Genomic DNA, 12,849 nt, shown 5'->3' with positions numbered 1-12,849 from the left:
GTCTCTTTTGTTGGGCATCTAGGTTGCTTACAATGTGTCGCTATTATAAATATCCTTGTACATACAGTGTGAGCAGTTATCCACTAATTTCTTTCGGAAATGTCCTTAGAAGTGTTACTGGGTCAAAGATATGCATCCTTTAAAGGCTTTTCGTTGGTAGTGTCTCCCCCCTACCCCCACCAGATCTGAATGAGTGTATACGCTCCACAAATGTCCGTTTTCTTATTTCTTCATTCTTACCAGTTAGTAGTTTTCTACACTTAAAAAAATTTGCCTTTGGCAAGTAGAAAAACAGAAGAAAGAGAAGAGGAAAACCAGCCTTCTAAAGCTTAAGTAAATGAGGGTGTCCTACAGTGTGTCTGTGTGGGATGTGGCTCACTGCCCCTCAAAGGTTTGAGCTTCCTTCCATAGAGCTGAGTTACTGTGGGAAGAAGCTGTCCATCTGGGACATTTCTTAGTACTAGTCTAGGGCAGTCAGGCTAATTCTGGCCAATGGAATGTGAGCAGAAGTGATATAAAACATTTCTAGGCCTGGTTCATTTAAAACAAACCTCACCTTCCTCCACACTCCTTCCTCATCTAATACCCAGGGTGACCTTAGAAGCCCCCAAGTATGTGGAAGTCATATGTTGAAGTCCTGGGTTTCCTGGATCTCTGAATAAGTGCTAGGGTCAGAACACCTCCTCTCCCACACACACTCACTACCACCAATTGGATTTAGGTAAATGAGAAACTTCAATTGTGTTAAGCCGTGGAGATCTGGGGGCTTATCTCTTACCTTAATGAATAGAGCAGTTGTTAAAAATAAGGAGATAAATCTTTATATACTGATGTGCAAAGATATTCAGGATAAATAAAGGGCAAGAAAACAAGTTTCAGAACTGTTTTTTACCATTCCATCTGGGAAAAAATATGCATATATTCTTGCATATGCCTAAAAGTATCTGTAAGACAAAACTGATTATCTCTGGGGAATCTGCCTGAAGGTTTGGGGGTGATAGGAATGCTGACTCTTCCATTTACACCCTCTTGTATTGTTTGATTTTTTTTTTAACTATATACATATATTACTTTCAAAAACTCTATTCCAAAAGAAACGGGTTGTTTCCGTTTACAGAAGAAATGAGTTGTTTCCATTTCTAGCAGCCTGCCTGCTGTCTGGATAGAGTGCCAGGTTTGGGTGGAAGGCTTGGTACACCATTTAACCTCCTCCAATGCCTTTACTGCTAAATTGCTTATAATAGACTGAACAGAGCAATACAGGAGCATTCCATGTGAATGGCCATTCTGCAGAGCTATTTGGCAATGCAGCATCACTACCCACCTTCTTTCTTCTCAGTCATGACTAAAGCCAGTGTCCTTGGACTTTGTAAACATTGAATGTCAAGGGCTATTATCTTAAGCCCTCTCCTTACTTTGCTGATTTGTCCTGTAATAACTAGCCTCTCAACAGGTACTGTGCTTTGGCTCTATATTTAGCATGGTCAGTGGTGACCACAAATGGTCATGAAGCTGCTGCCCTGATGTCCCTAGAAATGATAATAATAATGATTGCTACCCATTATTATTTATAACTAAGTGCTAAGCACTGAACTGGTGCTTTACATACACTATCTCTTCTTAACAACTCCTGCCAGGTAAATATTTTTTATCCTCAATTTTCAGATGAGAAAACTGAGGCTTAGAGAGGTTGAAGAATAACATCAAATATTTATTGAGCACCTATTGTGTTCTAGATGCAGGGAATCTGGTGGCTAACAAGATAGATAAGATCCTGATCTCACAGAGTATACAGTTCTGTCAGAGTGGAGTTAGGTCACACCAGTTGACAAACTACCCTCACACACACCTCCACTCAGCACTTCAATGCCAGCTCCTAAATATGAGCAGGTAGCTAAGGATAACCACACATGAGACTTCTACGTGAGAGATGGAGATTGAAGTAAGCAGAGTAAAAGAAATCAAGAAACAAAAAACGGAGAGAGCAGAAGAAAGTCTTAACTAATTTTACTACAGTATTTTCAGAGAGTTAACTCTAACACTTGTGTGCTGCTTACAGTATTATTAGCTCACTTAATTCTTAAAACCCTAAAATGTAGACACTTGTGAGATAATAGAAAATATATATTTTGGTTTCTACCCCTGTTTCCTGGTACAGAGCTCCTAAAACCCTTGTGGTTTCCTGTGTGATAAGACCACTAGGAGCACCTCTTGTTCTAATATTTGGTCTTTGAACCTGTCCAGACACAGGTCTCCTAAAACCCTTGTGAATTCCTAAGTGATAAGAACACAAGGAGCACATTTATTCTAATGAGGAACTCTGGGTGGGCTCCCGGGTGGCTACTGGATAGGGGCTGGTCACCGGAAAGACCAAGTCATGATTAGGAGCTTGGAATGTTCATCTCCACTCCACCATCCTCCAGAGAAAGCAGAGGGGCTGGAAATAGAGTTAATGATGGTTCATGCCTACGTGAGGGAAGTTTCATAAAATCCCAGTACTAGGGGGCTCCGGCAGCTTCCAAGTGGGTGAACACATCCACACTGGGAGGATAACACACCCCAACGCCACGGGGACAGAGGATCCTGTGCTCAGGACCCTTCCAGACCTCGCCCAATGTTTCTTTTCATCTGGTTATTCATCTATATCCTTTATCATATTCTTTAACAAACTGGTAAACCTAAGTGTTTCCCAGAGTTCTATGAGCCGCTGGCAGGAGGGTACATTGCTGTGCCAGGGGAGGGTGGAGGGTCCCAAAAGAACCTCCAGGAACCAGCCAGCATTTGAATATCTGCCATGACAGAAGGCAAGTTTCCGCCAAAGGAGAACTAAAACTGTGTATCTGGAGTGAAGGAAATCACCTCTCTCTTCTGCTGGACCCCAACCCCCAGGGGATCTGGGGGGGGGAGGGGGAGGAGAGGAGGAGGTGGAGCCAAGCGAGTAAAAGACAAGACTGTGTGTCTCCTACCTCCAGTGCCAACTCCTTTCTCCTTGTCGGTCCTCAAGCCACAGGCCAGGCCTCAGCTGAGCAGAAAGAAGTTTGAAATTGGATGAGATGTTAAAATGTTGAGGTAAACTTGACTAAACATTTAAATATCTGAAAGTGTCAAGAAAGCTGTAGGATCTGCCCAAGCTGCTCTCCGGGGCTTGGGGTAGGAATACGCAAGGAGTGTGTGTGAGAGAAGAGTTAGGAAGCATATGGCTGATCTTCACTACACTCTACTGGATTCAGCCCCCATGATAAACTGGTATAAAATTAGCAAAGTGGCCGCTCGAAGAACAGCCTATATCAAAAGGAGAACACACTCTCGTGCACAGATATACACATCCCAATGAAAAGACAGTCCATGTTGCAAGAGACATCCAGAAAACTCTTGAAAACAGAAAACATAAAGTGAAATGTGTTCCAGTAATTAGCTTTGAGGTACAGCTGGCTTTTCCTTTGTTAGAATTCATGGGGACCATGGTGCCGGATGCTGAGAAGGGTGTCCACTGCCAGAGTCCTGGGCCTTCATGAAGAATGATCCAGAAGCAAGCTCATCCTCCTCAAGCCTGAAACCAAGCCTAGACTCCTGTCTGACTATGTGCACCTGTTGGTTTTGACTCCAGACTCCTCCACTGAGGTGTCTGCACAAAAATCTGGTCTAGAAGTAAGTGATGTTGGGTCTTCGGATGCTTCCAGGTTCAGTTCTAGTATTAGGGTTCTTAATTGCAATGCAATAAAAAAAACCGTCTTTGGATGATTCAGTGAACAGGAATTTATGATAAGGTGTTAGGATGCTCACAGACTCCCTGGGTGCCCTGAGGAACCTGGCTTGGATGCTGCAGCCAGGATCGTGTCCTAACTCAGTGCAGAACTGGCACCCCTGGGCTCAGCCCCTCTTCTTCTCCCTTTGACTCCCTGGTGCTGAATGCTGCCCCTAAACCTGGATGTAGCCGCGTTCCCCCTGACCCCCCGAAGGGATTTTTCATAGGCCCTGCTTCTTTGCATCACTGGCAGTTGAATCTGATGGAGAGATCTCACTGGCCACATGCTCACCCTAACCTAAGGGAGGCTAAGGTTGAGGTTTTGGATTCTGTGATGGGGGGTGGGGGTGGCCTTTTTCCACCACCAAGATTCCTAAGGTGAGAAATTCCCCAAACACAGGAAGGTGAGTTGTATACTGACAGCCAAAAAGAATCACAGATACCCATCACAACTAGCCTGTAGTTTTACTCCGACCCTCCCATGGCTGTCTGACCCTGCACAGTTAATTTTTCTTCCTATGTCTACAGGACTATTGCGAGCAGTTTATTAAAGCAGACGTAATTAATATGGAATATATGTGGATTTCCCAGAGCTGGAACATGGCTAGTTTCCTAAACAATTGTGTAACGTTAAAAGACTGAATGGAAGGATTATAATCTTAAGGCCTTCAAAAGAATCCAGGAACATTCAGTGTGACAGCTGTATCAGCAGATGACAATACTACTTACTCGGGGAAAATGGTATGTCAATTAAACATTAATGGGTAAGAACTATTTCTATCAGTTACTAAAAAACGTTTATTGAAATGAAATAAAAGCAATCTATCAAAACAGGACTCCTACTAGGTAGCATTTTGCTAGCCTGGTTCTGTTATGTACTTAAAAGGAAAAAAGAAAAGATTTCATATTACTATAATCTATAATTTAGATTTATGATTAATTCTGACTTTTACTATCTTATTATGGTTTATGAGATGGCAGTAGAGTTTAGTATTAAAAGCAAAGGTTTTGGCATTAAAGAGACCTTGTACAGTTTGAACCTGGACTCTGGTATTTATTACTTTGGGGGCTTTGGACAAAGTTTCTGTGCCTTGGGCTCCTCATCAGTAAAATGGGAATCATCTTGGGCTCCACCTCACTGAGTTACTGCGAGGATTAAATGAGATAATGTACTTAAAGTAATTAGCACAGCATCTGACTTACTAACCATGAGCAGGTATTATTGCTGTGCTTTCTTAAGACACTGTGCTGGGCTCATTGAAGAGTGAGTGAGCTGCAAATGTGTGCTATGCCTACAAGCTGCCTACAACCTGAGCGAGTGCCTGGCTTAGCGACCCCCTGTCAGCTGAAGTAGAGCTGGGGTTTTGGAAGACTTCTGGGAATGTTTGCCCAGCATCTAGAACAGGACAAACACACAGTTGGCACTTGGTAAGTGTATGTGAATTACCAGAATAGATAGACTAAGTATTTGATGAGAGGCAATTGTAGGCTTACACAATAAAGCCAAGGTAACCTGGGACCCTGTTTTCACGTGGTGTTGCATCAAAAAAAAAAAGTCATACAGCATCCCAAAATAATGAAACCTAATTTAAATCTTTATCATAGTCACTTGGGAAACTGACAGAGGACAGATCACTTTCACGATGCCCAGCATTTCTTCTTAAGATTCCCTTTGCCTGCCTTTCCCTCCTCCATCTCCCACTGAGGCGCTTTCCCTGAGCACTGCCTCCGTACTGTTCCAGGGGCTCCAGGAGAATGGGGAGGCGGTGCGGCCACCCCGCCCCAACTCCCCGCTGTTTTCCTATTCCCACTCCCTGGCAGGCTGTCCTGTCTCACTTTCTCCTCGCTCTCTTTGTAGCCATTCTTTTTCTCCCCCAAACAGCTGTCAGCAGCCCTTCGAGGGCTGTCTCCAGATTGCATTTTCTCAATTTGCACAGTAAAGACCCAAAGCAGATGGGAAACCTCATTTGGGCACTTCCTGGGGGGCAGCCCAGACCGAGAATAAAAAGCAGATCAGAACATCCCGTTGCTTTTGTGGTTCTTGTTGCTCTGCAGATGGTTCCCCTTTCCAGGAGCCCCATTCTCCCTCCCCTCTCCTTCCACTGGATTTCAACACCAGGATTCCCCCAGAAAGCCGCTTTCCAAGGCAGAAAGGATCCCATCCTTATTACTGACAGAGCAGAAGGGCAGTTCCAGAGACCCCTTCCCACTGAGGCTCCACCTGTGGGAGTTGAAATCATTTAACCCTTTCTAGTGGATTTTATCTGCCGTCTGGGTTTGTCCTGCCCTTGTTACCGAACTGAACTTCAGTCCTCTTGCCCTCCCTGCAGCAAAGCCAACCTACTGACACCAAGTTGTGAAGGAAAGCAAGTGCTTACTGCAGGACCAAGCAAGGAGAATGGGCAGTTCATGCTCAAAAGACCCAAACTCCCCGATGACTTTCAGGGAAGGGTTTTTAAAGATAACATTTGGGGTGAGGGCTGCAGGTTCCCCTGAACCAAAGGGTGTATGTTTGTGTGTGTGTATGTGTGTATATGTGCATATCTGCATGTGTGTGTATTTATGTGGGTATGTATGTATGAATGTATTGCACATGTATGTGTGTATAGGTGTGTGTATGTGTGCATCCCTGCAAGTGTGTATGTGTATTTATGTATGTATGTATATATGTGGTTTGCATGTATGTGGCGTGTGTGTGTGTGTGTGTGTGTGGTCCCTTGAAAATCTTTTCAGGCCAGCTCCTGTTCTTCAGGTCTCAGCTTAATGGGCATTTCCTCAAAGAGGATCTCCCTTGACCACCTTATTTGAGCTGGCTGCTTCCACTCCCCAGTTTCTCTCCACTTAGCTCTTACGACAATTTGTGATTGTTTTATTTACTTCTTAGTTCTCTTGCTCTCTTGCTGCAGGAGACCTGCCTGAAGGCAGGGCTTGTGCCAATCCTATTCACTGTTGAATTCTTAGCACTAATGACAGCACCTCAAACGAAGTGGGCATTAATTTACTCAACAAATAAGGACAGAACTCCCTGCCTTCCTGGAGCATTTGAATGAAAGAATGAGTAATGTATTACTCTCAGTTTGATAATGTAAACTCGAATTGCTGGTAGCCAGTGACTTAATATATTTATGAATCCACAGATTTTTTTCCCTACCATCGATGATGAGTGAGGTAAAAGAGAGTGGCTCTGAGAAAGACTCAGAATTTATGAAGAATAGTTAACAAGATATACACAGGGTTGGAAAAACCTGGAAAGGAGCTCATATTTGCTTGGCAACCTGTAGGATAAACTCCAATTTTGTGCTTTCCTAGAGCACAATGCTGGGATGAAGACAAAGGTTTCCCCTGAGATTTCAGCCTACCACTATGAAATGTACCTGCTCTGTGGACTTGTCCACAGCTGGATTCCATAGAAGTCTCCCAAAGTACTCTTTGAAGTTGATTAGATTCTCACTCAATGTCGAACTGCTGGAATCTGTTCAGTAGCATTGCTGAGCTAAGACAATTATTCTGAGAAAGGGGGCTTCAGAAGTGAGCAGTGAAGTGAAACACGAACCCTGAAGGAGTTCCATCAACTCGACTCACGACTCACGGGTGGAGAGCCAGGGGGAAATGAACAGAAGTAGGAAAGGCAGCCTTTTTATAGCCTGCGTGTGAGTGAAAGGAACCAAAGCCAGGAAGATGGACCTTGAGGGGACTCAATCCCTAGGAACCAGGAATGAGGGATACGCTCTCTGAAGCTGCGTTTCTTGACGGCCTGGATAACGGGCCTTACTCGTGATTACAGCCGAAGGCCATTTCAGTGACCATCTGCTCCATGCTTTACAGAGTAGGATTTGCTATCAGAACGTGGCTCAGTCCTTCTTACTTCATTGGCATGTTTCCTGGCTCTATAAGGTTTAGTGCAGCCCTTTGAGTAAATAGGTCCTTCTAGTTTCTCAGCCTTTGCCAGTGGTCTTTAACTAGTGGTGGGCTTGCCCTTCAGGAGACAGTTGGCGATGTCTGAAGATAGTTCTGGTTGTCACAGCTGAGAGAGAGAGTGCTCCTGGCATCTGACAGGTAGAGGCCAAGGACCCTGCTAAACATTCTCCAATGCACAGGACAGCGCCCACAGCAAAGAGTTATCTGGCCCAAAACGTCAAGAGTGCCAAGGTTACCCTGGGTTATCCTAAAGCCAGAAGTTTTCTTGCAGGGAAATGCATCACTGTAACTGGAAAATGGGTACAACAGCTAGTATTTCATCTTCTTGACTAGAACACATTTTTTTTTTCAGTTGTAGGGAAGATTTTCTTTCAATTTAATAAAGAGAGGTAAGATTGACTAGAAATACCCCATATTTAAGTATATTTTCAGGAATGTCCTTTGGCATTTTTGATACTCCTAGATCTTCCTGATAAGTAAAGGGTTGTTAATAGGAAAGCAGCTTTGGATTTGGACCTGTGAAATTTGAATTAACTTAAACCTTATAAAGGAATCACGAAGTCTCCTGGAAGCTGTTTTTTGTTTTTTGGGGGAGTGGGGGGTAGGGGAATAGCAGGTGTATAGATCTTTTAATGCATTTTCCAGTAGAAATTATGCTATAAATGGTGGTATCCCAGGTTAATCTCTAAGGGTTGTCTTAACCCATAGAACAGAAGTGTGCTGGTGATGCAGTGATGGTAGTCTTACTGACTACTGTGTGTAAGATGGTTTCTGAGGAAACGGATTCTGAGCTGCAGCTCAAGCATCAGTCCAGTAGCTAGAGGTGATTTCAGAGGATGGTAGATGCTACTAAACTCTGGGGCCACCTGGAGCTGGGCACATTGCTGCCTCAATGCAACCAGGATTCTATCAACAAGGAAGGAAAGAGAGGTTAGGTAGGAAACCAGCATTGCCTGCCATGGGGACGTCTGGTGTGTGTGGGTTGGCAGTTAGGTTTGGAATTTTAGTTCGACCGTTTCCTGTCTTTCTGGCCTTGGGGAGCTTGCTGAACCTCTTTGAAAGTCTTTCTACATTTATCAGCTGGAGATGATATTGGTGGGGATTAAATGACAGTAAATACCTGGAACACAGAAGCTTAATATATGTCAACTTTTCCCCCTCCCACTGCAAACTTTCTTATCAATACTTGGTTGATACCACCTCACATCTTTAAGGAATGTCAATATTTGCCCAAGTTTGTGGTCAGCTCTAGCCACATCGTTAAAACTACTGCCAATGTAGAACCTCCTAGAATTGATGGAACAAACTCACAACTTTGGGAACCAGTGAACTATCAAAAAGCCTGGTGCGTTGCAAGCAACCACTGAACAAGGACAATGAAACTGGTCCTGGTGGCTCTGGTGTCTTTAAGGTCATCATGGCATGGAGAGCTAAGGGAAGATTGGCGCAGCTGGAGGCTGTGACATCGTCTCTCCATGACTGACACCTACCATCCTCCACACACTGCTGAGTTGATGTTGAAAGAGATGAACTGAAACAGGGTGGGACTGACACCACGAGCTCACTCATCCTTCTCTATCTTTTCAGGATTTCTTTGATCCAAATTAAGTCCAGCAGACATCATCTTGGAGAAGCAGGGACCTTGGAGGAGTTCATGGAAGGCCACCAGCTGTAAGTTTTTGCTTGTAGACATCTGTGATGCTTCCCTCAGGAAGTCTGTGTATAGGAGAGAATGACAGAAGAGCAGTTATGTGATTACAAGACTAGATTATGTGAGTAGATTGGGGATCTGGAGACGTCTGGCTCTGAAAGGCCACAGACCAACCTGGACTCCCCAGAGGCTGTTTTTCTCTTGTTGGAGAGTTTCTTTCTTTAATTAAAAAAAGATTTTTTTGGCCCAACCAGGGCTGGAACCCAGGCCCTCAGCGGAGAAAGTGCGGAGTCCTAACCACTGGACCACCAGGGACTTCCCGCTGCCATTTACTTTTGGAAGGAACAGTGGCGTGGGCTCAATATTGCTCCATCTCAGGTGTCTTTGAGACAGGAGGGCTTAGTCTGAGTCCTGGTCATTTAGGGTCGTATTGATGGGATGGGGTTGATACTGCGGGAGGGGCTCCAGACTTGGGCTCTGCAGATCTGTGTTTGCATTACTCTATGACCTTGGGCAAGTTGTTGAACTTCTTGCTCTTCTTGCCCTCATCTGGAGACAAGAGGGTTGGACCAGGTGGTCCGTAAGGTCCCCATCAAGATTGGAAGCAGGGACTTCCCACTGCATCACTTTGGGGTCATCAGACATGTATCACTCAGCTGCAAATGCAGGGAAGTGTGGGGTAAATGGAGTGGAGACTGTGCTTAGAAAAACATCGTTGTTTTTGCTTCAGTTTAAATTCTGGGACACTAAGTTAAAACGGCAAAGAGCTTGACCCAGTCTCCTTTTGTGTAACCCCCTCCAAGACAGTTAGGGGGGCCGGCATGACAAATGAAAAGAAGATGTATAGGGTTTGGAGTCAGAGAAATTTGAGTTTGCATATCAGCTGTACCATTCAGTGGACAGAAGGTAAACAAATTCTCTGAGACTTAGTTCACTTACCTGCAAAATTGGAATAGTAACACCTACAGCATGGGATTGTCCCAAAGTCAATACAATAATGTGTTTAAAGTACTTGGCACACAGAAGATGCTTGAAAAGGGTTAATATTATCATCCTCTTATTATTAATGTTATTATTAGCTGTTGGGTTGTGTTTATTCTGAGGAGTTCTAATAGATGCCCAAGTGAGCTGAGCCCTGAGCCAGCTCTGGGGCTGTTTCTCTCAATTCCTGGGCCCTATCTGGCTTCCTGGTTTGGTGTTGGGAAGACCTAAAACTGACCGGGCCAACTCTACATCCTTTTGGTTCACTATTTACTCTCCCAACTCCTCCTCCCACCATGATGATTAAAACATAAATTAATCCTACAGTCTCTCAAGCAGATATTTGCTTCCTTACAGCAAAAAAAAAAAAAAAAAAAAAGTCCCTTTATCAGCCTTAAATGGTATTCTTTGAAATGTTGGCAAGATGCTATTGTTTGAATAGTCTTATGTCCTCCTTATGTACAATGTCTTATGCCTCCCTTCCTGGGGCAGAAAGCAGTATCACACCGGCTTCTCTCAGCTGAGGAATGAGCTGGCATTTTATAAGTCCTTTGATTAAAAGTTTTCGATGGTGGTCTACAAACCTGCAGAAAATGAGCCCTAAGGCAAAACAGTGGAAGTGGCTTGTTGTTCAGCGGCTATACCTTGGGACAGAGCTGGCTTGCTCCTTTGTCAGAAGAACAGCCCTGAAAAGAATGCCTTTCTCTAAAAATAGGACAGTTGGAGGCATAGCTGCACCAGCAGACAGTCTTCCCAGCAGCTTTGGGACAGGCCAGCTGATAAAGCTTTCTGCTCCGGGTGCCCCAGATTACTCACAGCTGTTTTCCAGACCAAAGGGCGCTGGGGATGCTGGCCTCACGCCACACGTCAGGTGCTCTTCATCACACACTGCCCGGGAGGCAGCCGTCGGCTTCATCAGCTATGGAGCCTTGCCCGCCCTCTAGAAGGGATGAGGGAGGGTTGGCAACCTGAACAGTAGGCACATTCCAAAACCCAGCAACCTCTCTGTTTTACTTTATATGTACATATTTTTTTCTTTTTTACTTCAATCAAAAGTTGAGTTTCCCTTCCCTTAGAAGTTGGGAGATGGTATAACGCAGTGGTTAAAGGGGTGCACTCCAGAGCCAAACTCCTGGATTTGAAGCCTGTGTTTTATTTGGTTTTCTAATTAATACACTATATTTTTAAGAGCCGTTTTAGGTTCACGGAAAAATTGAGCAGAAAGTACAGAGAGTTCTTATCTACCCTGCCGCCCCCAACCTCCCCCATTATGGACATCCCACACCACAGAGTATATTTGTTACAATCAGTGAACCCACATTCACACATCATTCTCACCCGAAGTCCATAGTCCAGTCGGGGTTCACTCTTGGTGTTGTACATTCTTTGGGTTTGGACAATGTATAATGACATGTATCTCCTGCTGTAGTATCAGCATACAGAATAGTTTCACTGCCCTAAAAATCCTGTGAGTTCTGCCTATTCATTTCTCCTTGTCCCATAATAGGCAACCACTGATCTTTTTATTGTCTCCGTAGTTTTGCCTTTTATGTTATATAGTTGGAATCATGCAGTATGTAACCTTTTCAGATTGTCTTCTTTCACTTAATAATATGCTGTTAAGTTTCTTCCATGCCTTGTCATGGCTTGATAGCTCATTTCTCTTTAGCGCCGACTAATACTCTATTGTCTGGATATACCACAATTTACCCATTCACCTACTGAAGGACATCTTGGTTACTTCCAAGTTTTGGCAGTTATTTATAAATATCTGTGTGCAGGTTTTTGTGTGTATATAGGTTTGAGTAAACATCAGGGAACATGATTGCTGGACTACATGGGAAGAAAATGCTTAGTTTTGTCAAAAACTACCAAACTGTCTTCTAAAGTAGCAATAACATTTTGCATTCTCACTAGCAATGAATGAGAGTTCCTGTTTCTCCACATCCTTGCCAGCATTTGGTATTGTCAGTGTTGTGGATTTTTGAAGCCTTAGATGATCTGAGGCAAGTTACTAAACCTCTCTGCCTTGGTTTCCTAATTTGTGAAACCTGGAAAACAGTAGCACCTCCATTATTGGGTTTTCATGAGGATTAATTAAAGTAACCCATGTAAGGCATGTAGGACTGGGCTGGCCTATGTAAATTCTCAATAACCATTAACCGTGATGTTTGGATTAGGTTGGATTTCTGTTCTAAAAAGCACTTGAGATTCTTGGGCACAAAGTGATGTTTAGGTTAGGGGTGGATTCCACAAAGCTATTTTAATAATAAGAGTCAACCCCATGCCATTCACCATGCTGAGGACTTCATATGCTCTCTCATTTGAATACTACAGAGTAGATAGCAGCATTGCTCTCCATTTTCAGATGTGGAAATTACCACCTAGAGAGGTTGAATTAACTTAGCTAAGGTCACCCAGCTCAGAAGGAGAGTTGGGACTTGAACCTGAGTTTATGCAGTACCAAAGTCCAGCACTTAGCCCCTTGCGACACTGTCCCTAACCTGGCGTCCCTGCCAACTTGCACCTTTGGCTTGGAAATTTAGATTTACAG

The 12,849-nt window shown here is 43.9% G+C and overlaps 1 protein-coding gene across 13 annotated transcripts in view; it reads right to left on the bottom strand.

The window, feature by feature from the left end:
- Positions 1–3,451: 3,451 nt before the first annotated feature.
- The window catches only part of BEST3 (bestrophin 3), a 74,784-nt gene continuing 65,386 nt past the window's right edge, over positions 3,452–12,849 (bottom strand). For 12 of the 13 annotated variants that reach the window (XM_082422751.1, XM_082422762.1, XM_082422757.1 and 9 more), the window contains one exon: positions 3,452–11,235. The gene's annotated coding sequence lies outside the window, so the exon portion shown is untranslated. The remainder of the gene's footprint in view (positions 11,236–12,849) is intronic. The other variant, XM_082422760.1, reaches the window with a different exon arrangement.

The sequence above is a fragment of the Balaenoptera physalus genome (assembly GCF_965194825.1).
Source record: "Balaenoptera physalus genome assembly, chromosome: 13".
NCBI lineage: Eukaryota > Metazoa > Chordata > Mammalia > Artiodactyla > Balaenopteridae > Balaenoptera > Balaenoptera physalus.
Note: the sequence above shows the minus strand (reverse complement) of the source record. Positions and strands in the feature narration are given on the sequence as shown.